The 12,704-nt window shown below is 38.9% G+C and overlaps 1 pseudogene; it reads right to left on the bottom strand.

The window, feature by feature from the left end:
- LOC114295887 (oligopeptide transporter 1-like) overlaps positions 1-12,704 on the bottom strand; it is a 42,915-nt pseudogene that overhangs the window by 7,294 nt on the left and 22,917 nt on the right.

The raw sequence follows: 12,704 nt of genomic DNA, 5'->3' as shown, positions 1-12,704 counted from the left end.
TCAAATTTTATGATGATGATGATTAAATGATAATGAAACACCATTCGAGAGTATTTTTTTTTATTGATCATAAAATCGAATATAGCCTTTGGGGCCACAAGGGCCGAAATGCTTTGGGGTCCTGGGGACCTAAATGTTTTAAGGACCATAAGGGTCGTTGTACATAAGGGGTCCTGGGGACCAAAACATTGAGATGAGAATTGAAGTGCTACGATGACATGAGTTAAGTTCCTATGGTTATGTTTTGGGTAATGGTACCGTCACCACCTAAGTCGCGAGGTAACACGACCTTAAGGCTATGTTGTGGTTCACATGATGGACATGAAATCTTAATGTACTGAAAAGTTGTATTTTTGTTTACTTTCCTTATTCAAATGTATTTTTCCTGCATTATGAGATTCTTTGGGAAAATCTTGATAACGATTTATGCAATTTTTTCAATTTGTATAAATTTCAGTCCAATTAAGTTCTTATGTTTATTATCTTTATTTTGAACCCAAGTGGAACGAGCAAGTTTTATAACTCCATGGGATTGGTATACTCATTGGGCTCTAGCTCATTCTTTTTAAATTAATATTTTTTTTTCCAAATTTCTAGACTTTTGTGTGGCTCGCCTTAACTTGGAAGATTAGAGTTTCTGGAGGATCAAACGTGGGCATCTTGTAGTTGAGGTTTTTGCTTAGAGTCACTCTAGGATGTAGTTTTATCCTTTGTTTTTATGAAGGAGGTTGATTGTAAATTTTTGCTTTATGAAGTTAGATGTATTGATGGATTCATGAATAGTACGTTTTATCATTGGGGTAATGGTGCATGGGAACTATCTTAGTAGCATGATGATATTTTTGTCTTTGAATGGATCATCTCATATATGTTGGCCAATCGAAAGGTCTTATGCACTATTGGTGATGTGATATAAGAATTATACAGGTAATTATTGTGTGCAGGTGCTATAGCGTTGAAGTGCGCCCTCTTGGCAGGGTTTGCCTTGTCGAGATTGGGTCGTGACATCATCAACCTAAAGGGGGTAAGAACAACGAAAATGAGGTAAAACCTATTTTTGTTTGTCATCATTGTGGTAAGTATGGCCACATTCATCCTTACTGTTATGAGTTATTTGGTAAGGTGTCTCAAAAAATTAGAAATTTTAATACTTCATGGGTTAGGAGACAACCTTACATGTCTAGGAAGAACACCAAGATTCGTGATGGTGCTCACAATGCTAAAATAGTTACTAAGACTGCCAATCCTATTTCTATTAAGACCAAAAATATATGGGTGAGAAAGAGTGACTTAACTTATTTTGTTGTTCACACTGCACTGAAAGCACATGACTCACACATGTGGTATCTTGATAGTGGGTGCTCTCGTCACATGTCAGGTGACAAATCCTACTTAACATCTCTTGAAAAATATGAAGGAGGAATTGTTACTTTTGGAGATGGTGGCACTTCTGGAGTCATTGGTAAGGGCCCTATAAGTGTGGCCAGTCTTCTAAAGCTTGAAAATACCTTACTTGTTGATGGCCTTAAAGCGAATCTTTTGAGCATCAGTCAAATGTGTGATTCCCACCATGAAGTATTATTTTCAAAACATAAATGTGAAATTTTGGATAAGAAGGGAAATACTATCATGCATGGGGTTTGCACATCTGATAATTGCTATGGGATTGTTACCACAAATGAACTCACTTGCCACTCTGCCATCATAAGTAATCTTAGCCTGTGGCATCAAAGATTAGGTCATATGAATTTGAAAGACCTAACTAAGATTGTCAACAAAAAGCTTGTGAGAGGAGTACCCAAAATGGGTAAGAATGTGGACCATGTGTGTGGACCATGTCAACTTGGGAAGCAAACTCGTGCCCCTCATAAAAAAGTGAATAGCTTTACAACCAAACGTCATTTTGAACTGGTTCATATGGACCTTATGGGACCCACTCGTACTGAAAACGTTGGAGGTAAAAGATACATATTTTCAATTGTTGATGATTATACTCGTTTTTCATGGGTTAATTTTTTTAAGAGAAAAATTTGATACGTTTGATGCTTTCCAGGCATGAACAGGGTGTTTTTATTGGGCGTATCATAAGAATCCGAACGGATCATGGTCGTGAATTTGAAAATAGTTCATTTTCGGATTTTTGTGATATGCATGGAATTAAACATGAGTTTTCTGCACCGATTACTTTACAGCAAAATGGAGTTATTGAGAGAAAAAATAGGGTTGTTCAAGAGATGGCTAGGGTCATGCTCCTTAGCAAGAAAAATCCTCTTAAGTTCTGGGCTAAAGCCTTAAATACCGCTGTTTATGTTGTGAATCGTGTGTATTTAAGGCCCGGCACTTTACAAACTCCATATGAATTGTAGAAAGGGTTGAAACCTAATGTGAAATACTTCAAAACTTTTGGGAGTAAATGTTACATTTTCAAAGATAGAGAGCCGTTGGGAAAATTTGACTCTCGAAGTGATGAAGGTATTTTTCTAGGGTATTCAACCATTAGTAGAGCTTTTCGTGTCTATAACCTGTGTACTTTATCTCTAATGGAATCAATCAATGTGGTTATAGATGACACAGGTTCTCCTATGCTAGCAATACATGAGAAAGAATATGGTGAGTCTCTAATCTTGGATACTGAACCACAAAGACAAGGAGAAGCACAGGGTCAACCCCAAGAAGGTAAGTTGGCCCCAACTTCAATGGTTAGTCCGAGTCCAAAGAGTGCACAAAGAGACACCACCTCTGAAGCTCTCGTCACTACTAGTCCAGAGTTAAGACCATCAGCAAGGGTAAAACTGTATCATCCAGCTCAACAGGTGATTGGAAGTGTCTCAGATAGAATGAAAACCCGAAAACAAATTCACGAAGACGTATCTCATATGTGCTATGTGTCGTTAATTAAACCTAAAAATATAAAAAGAGGCCTTACTAGATGATAGTTGGGTTAATGCTATGCGTAAATAATTAGGTCAATTTGAACATAACAAAGTTTGGACTCTTGTTTCAAGACCTAGAGACATGAATGTGATAGGTACCAAGTGGATCTTTAAAAATAAATTTGATGAGAATGGTACTGTGGTTAGAAATAAAGTGAGGTTGGTTGCTTAAGGGTATACAGAAGTAGTGGGTGTTGATTATGATGAGACGTTTTCCCCTGTTGCACGTCTCGAATCTATTTGTATTTTACTTGGTGTAACATGCTTTCTTGGGTTCAAATTGTTTCAAATGGATGTGAAAAGTGCCTTCCTGAATGGGTACTTGAAAGAAGAGGCTTATGCTGAGCAACCAAAAGTGTTTAAGGATCCAAAATGCCCACAACGTGTCTACAAGTTAGACAAGGCGTTGTATGGGTTGAGACAAGCCCCTCGGGCTTGGTATGATAGACTTACTACATTTCTTCTTGATAATGATTTTCAAAAGGGTAGTGTGGACAAGACCTTATTTGTGAAACATAATAAGTCTTATATACTTGTTGCTCAGATTTATGTTAATGATATTGTGTTTGGATCCACTACTGATTTCTTGTGAAATATTTCTCGGATTGCATGACATATGAGTTTGAAATAAGTATGATAGGGGAGTTGTCGTACTTCTTAGGTCTTCAAATTAAATAGTCTCCTTCGGGTATGTTTGTCTTTCAGACCAAGTATGCCAAAAAACCTTGTATCTAAGTTTGGTCTAGAGTCGGCCAAACATACACGTACTCCCATGAGCACCAGTCTTCACCTTTCCAAAGATTCCTCTAGTACTGATGTTGATCCTACCCTTTATAGGAGTATGATAGGGAGTCTCTTGTACCTCACAGCCAATCGTCCTGACATTGCATTTAGTGTAGGTGTTTGTGCCCGTTAACAAGCCTGTCCGAAAGAGTCTCATCTACTTGCAGTTAAACGCATCATTAAGTATGTAAATGGGACATTGGGGTATGGGATTTGGTTCACGACCGACACTACCACTGAAATCACTGGTTTTTCTGATGCCGACTGGGCAGGGTGTGCTAATGATTGTAAGAGCATATCTAGAGGGTGTTTTTACCTTGGGAATAATTTGGTTGCCTAGCATAGCAATAAGCAAATTGCCATCTCTCTTTCGACTGCTGAGGCTAAGTACATTGCAGCAGGGAGTTGTTGTGCACAAATGTTGTGGATGAAGCAAATGCTTCATGATTATGGTATAGACCAGAACACTCTCACCCTTTTCTGTGATAATACAAGTGCCATTAACATTTCTAAAAATCCTGTCCAACACTTTCGCACTAAACACATTGGCATTCGTCATCATTTCATTCGAGAGTTAGTGGAAGAGGGCCTTTTGTTTTTGAACATGTACCCACTGAGCATCAAAATGCTGATATTTTTACAAAATCCCTTGATTTTCTTAGGTTTGAGTTCCTTAGAAAGACCTTGGGTGTAGTGCTCAGTCACTAGGGTGTGACCTGTTTCTTGAATGAGTGAGAGTGATTGGCTCTATGTGTACTTAGATGTTATAATCTCATTGTCATTGATTCTTGTCATCTCTGTATTTAAGACTCATATGAACACCTCTCATGTTGCTTACAAGATTTCATTCTTCTATGTTCATAGCTCATTCTGAATACCCATATTCATTGACTTCATGATCTCATTTTGTACACATCCTTGAGATAAACTATTGCAGGGGTTTCCGCATAGGTGATCAAAGTTCTATATGGACCTCTAACAGTGTCTCTTATACATTTTTAGAGAAATTGACCTATACTGGCATATCTTGGGTGATGTTGAGTCTCTTAACCATCTACCATGATTTTTCACTTTCACGGTTCCTCCCTCAGTTCATTGAAATCCGAGCATTAGGAGAAGGCTACCTCAGAGGCACCAACCAGGCCATCCTTATTGATTCTATGCTTCTTTGGTTTGGTCTCCATACTCTTGAGCGTGAAAGCCTGCAGTGAGTGTTCACAAGAATGAAAAGTCAAAAATCAAATAAAAGAAAAAGAAAAAAAAAAAGGGGACTCATTGATTGAGGGGAGCCTTCGTTTTTACTCAACAAATACCCCTTGATTTTGAGTGGTTTGACTTTCCTCAATGATGTTTAGTTACTCTTGCCAGAGCTCCAGCCATCCGATCATTACGAGGATTAACTCTAGCTCTGTGGCCTCTCAAGGATTGCACACACACACATTCATTATGTGAGCTCTCATGTTTGTCTTTGAGTTGTGTATTCTCATGTCGCTTATGCTCATTGATCGATGTTTACCTGTTTTGCTCATGAATATTGTGCTTTATATTGTCAAAATTGTGAGTTTGTAGGCTTTATGATTTGTGAATTATCTCATCTTAGTATCACATTTTTGCTATTGTTCTAATCCTCTCTTGTTTCAAGTCCCAGTTGACAGTATAAGTTGTTTTTAACTACTTAGAATGGTGTATTTTGCCTTTGGTGTTTTTTCTTACCCACTTAAATGAAAACTATAGTGCTCGAGTGTATTTTTCCATCATCTAGTACTTTTGCAGAGTACATGAGATTCTGAGAGCTTGTTTTTTGTGCTCGAGCGTCACATTCATCGCTTGAGCAGTGAGACGCACTTAGGTGAGTACGCTTGAGCATTTAATACCCTGCTCGAGCGGTGAGCCCTAGTATATATTTCTCAACCTGCCATTTCAGGCTCATTTTTTCCCTCTCCTTTCGCGACTGTCTCTCTCTCTCTCTCTCTCTTGCCTAGGGCTTCATCAACGACTGGTTTGGATTGTGCTTGGTGATTTCTTCTTCCATCTTCACCTCTGGTTTTCATTTGGTAAGTTTCTCACCCCCAATTTTTTTTTTCTTTTTTTTTTTTTCTCTTTCTCTCTCTCTCGGTCTGAGTTGGGATTTGGTTTTGTCTATGACTTAGTCTCTATTTTCTTTTTGTTCTTATTCTTCACTAGTTCTCACCCTTCCACAGAGGGTTATTGGTCTAGTACGTGTTTTTGATTGGGGTTTGGTTTGTTCCTGTCTTCACCGTGTATTGTCTTTTCTCAGTTTGTCCATTGCAGTTACTCATTTTGTGTAGGCTTGGAATTTGTTATCTGTGCCTTTGAGTTATACATGGTTTGGTTATAGTTTTTGTTTTCTTGGATTTTTTTTTTCTTTTCTTTTTGGCTTTGCTTTGTTTTGCTTTGGATTTTACTGTTATAAGCTTGTGCTACCTAATGCTTGGATACTAATGACATTCCATGTTTTCTACTGGTTTTGTCCTAATTGGTTTTGTTTCTACTCATTTGTGTTACTAATGGTTTTCCTGCCCTAATTGTTTTGGGTTTTTGGTTTGGTTTTGGGGGGTGTTCTGTCTGGTTCGTGTTGGTTTTGTTATTGGGTTTACCATATCTACCTCTAAACGCCGCAAGTCCACCGCTAATCGCTCACATTTTAACTCTGATCGTTTCCAAAGCCAAAAATTTTAGGGAAGCTTACCTGTCCCACATTGTCCATTTAGAGCGTCATGTGCAGTCTAACACCTTTGAGTCTATCCCCGATCAGGTCAATGTTTCAGCCCCTAGGCGGTGATCTAGTTCTCTCTTTCTCCGGGTGTCAAAACTTGGATTGGGTCAGGGAATTTTACTGTAACATAGAAGGTGTTGATGATGTAGGTCCGTCCAAACAGCATGAACTCCTTCCAAAATTTTGGTTGCTTAATCTCATTGTTTGTGCCAATCTCATAGTCACCACTCATAGCTCTGAAATAAACCAAGACCAAGGTTATACCCTGTACTGCATTGCTCACCAGTTGCCCATTAATCTTGCCACACTTATCCTTCACAAGATGATTGTAGTTATTGGAAACAAACAATTAGGGTTGCCCTATGGTTGTGTGTTCAACCATCTCCTGTCCAGGCTTGAGGTCCCGGTCTTCGAGGAAGATAAGTGTGCCACTCCCATTAAACCCTTTACTAAGAAAACCGTGTCTCAAAGTCGGGCTCATGTTAAGGGAGAGTCGTCTAAGGCGGGTCTTTCTTCTACAGGTGATACAAATCTTCTAGTAAAGTAGGCTGAGATTGATATAGCGGCGGCCGGTGCAGAGGAACGAGATGTCCAGCCCCGAACCATTCGTGGCCAGCTTAACCGATTTGAGCAGACCATGACTCAGTGGTTGGATCACATGCATGCTCGACTTGATGCATTCGATGGTCGGCTTGGCCATCTTGAGCAGTCAGTCGCGCAGACTACACTTCAGCTTGATCAGATTCTCTCTTTGCTTTAGTTGCAACAGCCCCTCCACCGCCACTAGCTCCTTGATTTTGTTCCTTTTTAGACAGTATTACTTTCTCTCTTGGACAGTTTTTTATTTTTTTTTCTTCTTCTGTCTCTCATGTTTTTTTGTTACTGTTGGCTAGGTTATCTTGTCTCCCGAACAAAAAGGGGAAGTAGTTATTTTTGCATATTATTGTGGATATTGGTTTAGCTATTATTGGTTGGTTTCGATAATATTGGACACACACATAGCTTTGGATATTTTGTATGATATATTGGAATAGATAGATAGATTTGGACATACATATTTGGGCATGTTTGCTTATTTCTCTATTTCTATCTGTTTATCTTATTTTGTTCCACAGTTTTGGTTTGTGTGGTATTTTTTTTCAACAGGTGGGTTGTTCCCAAAGTGTTTCTAAATTGCATTAACCTTTGTGGTTTGTGGTGTTTGTTGGTTTATAGTATTTTGCTGTGATTGACAAAGGGGGAGATTGTTAGGTCCCTACTTGTTGCCAATTCCGCGAACAAGCTTGATTTAATTGAGTTGTAAAATTTCCCTGTTTTTTGGTCTTCCCGCTCGAGCTGGAAAATCTGCGCTCAAGCGGAGTTTTTATACTCTCAGAAGTTTGGCCTGTCTGCAAAACTACTAGGAGGTGTATTTTCACGCTCAAGCATAAGTTCCAGCGCTCGAGCGTAGACCCTATTTTGTCACACGCATTTTAGTGACACCGCTCGAGCGGCAAGACCTACACTCGAGCGGGGATCACGATTCCAACTGCTATAAAACTGCAGTTTGCTTCGAATCTAGGGCACGTCTTCCAGATCTTTTTTGAGGGTTCTAGGGTTTTCTTCTGGGACTATTTTGCTAGTTTTCTTTGATGTTTAATTGAGTATTAAACTCATGTCTTGACAAGCACACATCAAAGAGTTTGATTGTTCAACTTCAAGAGTGTTTTTTTTCTTCGGTGGAATCCAGAGATTCAAGCTTGGAGTATTCGAAGGAGTTCGAAGCTGTACGCAGTCGTTGGTTCGACATGGATGTTGCGGATTCAACATCAAGCTGATCAATTCCGAGGCGAAGACGGTTGTGAAAGATATACAAATTGTTGAAGACAAATTGATTGCGTTTGGGTAATTTGCTTTGGTATATTTGTATTTTCTTTCTTTCTTTCATAGTGGATTGATTTGTGGCGTTTTACCCGTACTTTTTTAATTACAATTGGAGGTGCTCCAATTGTGGTTTTTTCACGTAAAAATCGTTTGTGTCGATTTATTGATTTCAAAGTAACAATCTAAATCACTTTCGTATATACTAGATGATTTAGATTGTTTGTTTTAATTGTTTGGGAATTGGTGCAATTAATCTAGTCTGAATCACGAATCACTTATGTTAGGTCCCCTGATTGTCAAATCCGGATACAAAACCTTGAGTTGTTAAAGTTGTTTATTTTCTGTGTTTTTGTTCTTCCCGCTCGAGCGGGGACATTGACGCTCGAGCAGAGTTTGTGGTCTCTCAGTATTTTGACAGGTCTGTAAAAGTACTGGAGTGCGTGATTTTGCGCTCGAGCGGGTTATGAAGCGCTCGAGCAGATCTCTGTGTTTCCACACGCGTATTTTGTTGAAGCCGCTCGAGCGAGATGTTGGGCGCTCGAGCGGAGATCGCGGATTCAGGATTCCTGTTTATATCTGTTAGGTTGTTTTGAGGATGATTTTTTCCTAGATCTGATTCAAGAGTCCTAGGGTTTTGTTCATAAGTTTATTCTGGGTTGTTTTGTGAGTTTTTCCTTGATGTTTTGAGAAGAGTTCTTCACTCATGATCTAAAATACATACATCAAGGAGTTGGTTACTTTATCTTCAAGAGAAAGTTCTCTTCGGTGGATTCCGAAGATTCAAGCGTATAGTTTCAAAAGGCGGTTGATCTTATACGTAGTTGTTAATTCAACAAGTGAGGTTGTGGAATCAACTTCAGGATTGATCAGTTCCGAGACGAAGTCGTGAAGAAAGAGTTACAGAAGATTCGAAGACAAATTGACTGAGTTGGGTAATTTGTATGTTATCTTTGTAATCTTTTTTACTTCAATAGTGGATTGATTAGTGGCGTTTCGCCCGTGGTTTTTTAATCACAGTTGGAGGTGTCCAATTGTGATTTTTTCCACGTAAAAATCGTTCGTGTCAATTTATTATTTAATCTGAAAAACAAACAATCTAAATCACCAATCTAAATCACTTTCGTAAGTGCTTGTTGATTTAGATTGTGTGTTTTGGATTTTTGGGATTTGGAATATTTTAATCTTGATCTAATCACGAATCACTTAGGATTTTCAACTTAGGTTTTTCAGATTGTTTGATGACAAAATAATAGTTTTGTTAATTTTTTTAAAGTTGTAGGATCAACCTCAAAATATCCATGTTCGATCCGAAAAAAGTTAAATGATAAGGTCTCAAAATTACAAAATTTACAATTTTTGAAAAAAAGCAGATTGCATAATTGTGGGTCTAGACAAATCCGTTTTACTTAAAATTGTTTTTTGAAAAGTGTTTTTTTAAATTTAAATATTAGTTCTACTAATTTTGGCATAATTTGGGTGTAAATCGTGATTTGGTCAGCGTTTACTATAAATTGGATTGTAAACTTTTGAGTCTAGGCCATTGGTGATTGAGTAATAAAAATTAAAAAATTCATAGAGTTTTCATCTTTCCCATATTGTTTTTATTTTTATTTTTATTTTTTGGGGTTCATTCTTTACACTTTCCTGCCTCAAATAGTCATCAAACGTAGGATTTTCCTTGTGTTATTATAGACTTTTGACCACAAACTGATTTTCAACTCCTCTGCCTGTTATTTTCAGCAACTCATCAAATATGTTTGTTTGTTTTTATTACTATCATTTGTTTTCAAAACTTTTATACATGCCAAACCCACATGTTTTTTTTTTTTGGGGAGGGGGGGGCATTTTACACACAAAAATAAAAATAAAAATTTGTCTAATTGACAAGGAGACACCCTAGAGAATAGAGGAAAAGATATACCTCCCGTGGAAGAGTGCAACATGAGACAATGTAGCAGCCAATGTAGCAAAGCTGAGAGCATAAATAAACGCAAAGATACTCAGATGAATCTTGCTATAACACTCATAACCCTGTCTATTGAATGCGAACGTTGTTTCATTCAAAACTTTCGAAACATCGTACAACCCTCCATTGGCATTGAACACATGGGCTGAGAAAATCGGAAATCGCTTCGCTTCAAACGAATTGGTCCAATATGCAATAGGAATCACAACGTGCACAATTGCTATGTATCCAACCAGTATGTTGAGGATGGCGAAACCAGGAGTGGCCAAAGGACTTCCCAGAAAACCAGCCACGGTGGACCAGTCAAGAGCGAATGAGCCGATGCCAAGGCCATGGAGACCTGAGCCGATTTGTCGAGCAGTGACAGAGTCTTTCCATATCCAGCAGACGAAGGAGAGAGCGGTTATGGATGGGAAGAGGTAGTTGGGGACTATGTAGTATGAGAAGCTTGATATGAGTACTACTATGAAGAATTGGAGTCTAGTTAGGCCTCCTTTACGCCTAGTCTCAGCATCATGTAAGGCCCTACAGTTGCCACAACACCAAAATTAACCAATAAAAATGGAGGAGAAAGCTTAAGTGTACAAATGAACTCTACAAACAGTTCTTTCATGTACACAGAATTTGATCATAAAATCAGGCGTGCTTCTCTTACATGTAAGAATTACTTATCTTCAAAGCGGACAGGGTTTGGTTTGAGTGAGTTAGAAATATAGTATGGCAAAAAAAATAAAAAATTAAAAAAAAAAATGTGAATATACAACAAGTATTTTACATAACCCACAAATTAATTAAATGGTCATGCTATTCTACACCATATTACACAAAATAATATACCAAGCAATTAAAATAAGAGAAAAAATGTAACAAAAATGAGAGATGTGTTATCTGATTAATGATATTAGAGCTAGAAAGAAATTATGTATGGATCAGTGCAAAGTAATTTTGCGTATATATATAGGAGACTCGGGAGTTTGTAGACAGGTTGATAAATTTTAACACACAAGTCAACCAATTTGTCTATTTTTATCATCTAACCTGCCCAACTCAACCCACTTGCATTCTTAAATTGCATGGGTCAGTTAGGTTCGATTTTGGTTGGCGCAGGTTGGCGGGTTGGTGATTTGGGCACACCATTATTTGTGCGTTTAGAGAGTGTATGAGAGGGTTCAAGAACATCGTTGGAAAATTCAAAGATCCTTGAAGAACAATTTCGAATTCTCTATTCTTTGGAAGATGGTGAGAGGCTTAGATTCTTCAATAGTCTCAACTCAAGAACACAAGAGTAAAGGAGATGATGGAGATAAGAGATTGGGTGAAGAAGAAGGCAAAATGGCTAGAGAGAGAATAATGGCAAGGCTCTCCCATGGATCTCTCACTTTCACTCTCAAGGTTGATAATAGAGAAGGGAAATTAATTCTTTCCCAAGAGTTAATTCTCCAAAATCCATCCCTTGTGAAGCTATGGGTGGGTGTTATTTATAGGCACCTCATGATGTAGGATGGAGCCCATGTACAAGGCACGTGGAGAATATTCTCTCTAACCACCTTATCCGAGGAGGTGACCTCTCCGAGGATGAGGAAAACCCCGAAGAGGAGATTAACCTCTCGGCAAACCCTTCTTCTTAGCTACACCTAACGAATGATCCCCAATCATCCCAAAGGGTCAAGGGTAGTCCCAGAGGACGTCCTGCCGCATAAGGGTCAGGGGTAGTTCAAGAGAACGCCCTGTCGCAAATATTGCCGAGCCTCAGGGATCCCCTAGATCATGCCACCTCGACCCGGGTATAGGCTAGTTTAACCGAAGAGTGAATTTATCTCCACTCACCGTCCTCGGGATCGGGTCCTTTGTTCGAACTCCATTACGCCCATGGTTCTGGTGCGTAGATCCCGGAAAGTTCCGAGCCCGCAAGTGTTCTGGGACTCATTAACGTATCGACTTCTAGATTGCGTCTGAATCCGTTCGAAGCCAAGTGCTTCAGATCTCTAGATTCGTGGATCCGAATCCTTTCGAGTCCGAGTGCCTCGGATCTCTAGGATAGCTCAATACCCTTTCGAGTCCGGGTCCGAGTAAGTCTCTAAGTTCGCGAATCCGAACCCTTTCGAGGCTTAGAGCAATTCAGCCCGTTTGATGGCGATAAATCCGGGCCCACCAAACTTGGACTTGCGATAAATCCGAGCCCACCAACCTTGGACTATTGAGCCTAATTAATTTAGTGGGCTCAAATTAGCTCCTCTTACATTTGCCCCTTGGGTGTATGAGAAATTGTAATTTTCTCGGATATGCATAGTTTCACCTTGTCAGCCATGCTTCACATTACGTCTTCGGAAATATTTTATCTTGATAGAATCTATGGATAAAGTTGAGGGCTCACCGCAATTTACAGATAAAATTGATAAGTAATATTAAAAAAAATAAATAA

The sequence above is a fragment of the Camellia sinensis genome, chromosome 9 (genome assembly GCF_055761805.1).
Source record: "Camellia sinensis isolate YWXY chromosome 9, ASM5576180v1, whole genome shotgun sequence".
Lineage (NCBI taxonomy): Eukaryota > Viridiplantae > Streptophyta > Magnoliopsida > Ericales > Theaceae > Camellia > Camellia sinensis.
The sequence above is the reverse complement of the archived record's forward strand: the minus strand, read 5'-3'. Positions and strand labels throughout refer to the sequence as shown.